We start from the raw sequence: 1345 nt of genomic DNA, 5'->3' as shown, positions 1-1345 counted from the left end.
CTTGGACAGTGAATCGTTAGATGGAAGATCTTCTACTCTGTCTCTCCTCCTCTCTGTATATCTGACTTTCCAATAAAAAAAAACAATAAAAATGAATGTATTCATAACTGAGACTTTAAATTATTTAATTTCCAAAAATCATTCAGCTTCGTCCCAAGTTCTCACTCAAAGTGAAACATTTATTTGAGATTTCTGACTCAGTTTGCTGCTTTTCAGCTGCTGTTAAACCTTCATTGTAAAGTTCAGGCAAAAGGAGAGAGAGATTGTACCAGTTAGGAAAGCCGGGTCACCAGCAGGTGTGTGGACCTGGCGAAAGTTTCCATCTTTAAATTCACTTTGAATTGTGATTATGTAACAGACAAGCACAAATGGGTTGGTAAGTAACTTGAGAAAATTATTGGATTAAAAGTTTACCAAGTGATTGAGGTTCCACCCTTTGCCCTTCAGTCTCACACCGGCACATGGACATAAGATGGTCAATCCTATCAGAGAGCACAAACCCAGAGGGGCAGGGACATGTGTCTGGGTCAGTGGTTGAGATGCCAGGGGCATGTCCACTTCCCATTGCAGAACACATAGATTCGAGTCCATCTTTCTCCCAGTCACAGCCTCCCCTGAAAACATACCCTGGGGAGGAGCAGTGAGAACTGAAATTGTTGGGTCCCTGCCACACACATGGAAGACCCAGATTCAGTTTCAAAGCTGGTCCGAGCCAGCCCTAGCTGCTGAAGATCTGTGGCCTGTCTGTATATCTCTGCCTCTCAAATAAGTTAAATAAGTAAACTAAAGAAAAAGAAAGAGAAGGGAAGGAGGAAGGAAGGAAGAAAGGAAGGGGAGAAGGGGGAAGAGGGGAGGGAAGGGGGGAAGGGGGAGGGGGAGGGACAGAGAGAAGGAGGAAAGGGGGGGAGGGGGGAAGGAAGGCAGGTAGGTGACATTTTCAGATTGGTATAATAATAAGCGATTAAGCCATGTCTAAGCACCAAGTCTCCTAACCCAGCTTAGGCAGCTTGCAGGGAGGATAACTCTATTACACCACATGAGGGCCTCAACTCAGCATCTCCAAAATATGGCTACCTAAACCAGCAGCTTGCCCTCTCCACTTCTTTTCATGAAAGCCTTAAGACCACATTTTGTTCTAATACAGGCTTTTCTTGTTTTGTTTCTCATCAGACACCATGTCTACAAATTCAAGTTATAAATTACAACTGTTCAATTGTGCTTAGTTCAACTTCCCTAGCCAGTCACATCCTGGCTTCCAATATTGTACAAATTCAATATCGCGTGTCTTGTGCAGAACTGTTGTTCTAAAGGATCTTATTTTGTATACTGTATGTATGAGTAGTAT

The sequence above is a fragment of the Ochotona curzoniae genome, unplaced genomic scaffold, assembly GCF_017591425.1.
Source record: "Ochotona curzoniae isolate NIBS_2020 unplaced genomic scaffold, NIBS_Ocur_1.0 contig_3190, whole genome shotgun sequence".
In the NCBI taxonomy this organism is placed as follows: Eukaryota; Metazoa; Chordata; class Mammalia; order Lagomorpha; family Ochotonidae; genus Ochotona; species Ochotona curzoniae.
The sequence above is the reverse complement of the archived record's forward strand: the minus strand, read 5'-3'. Positions refer to the sequence as shown.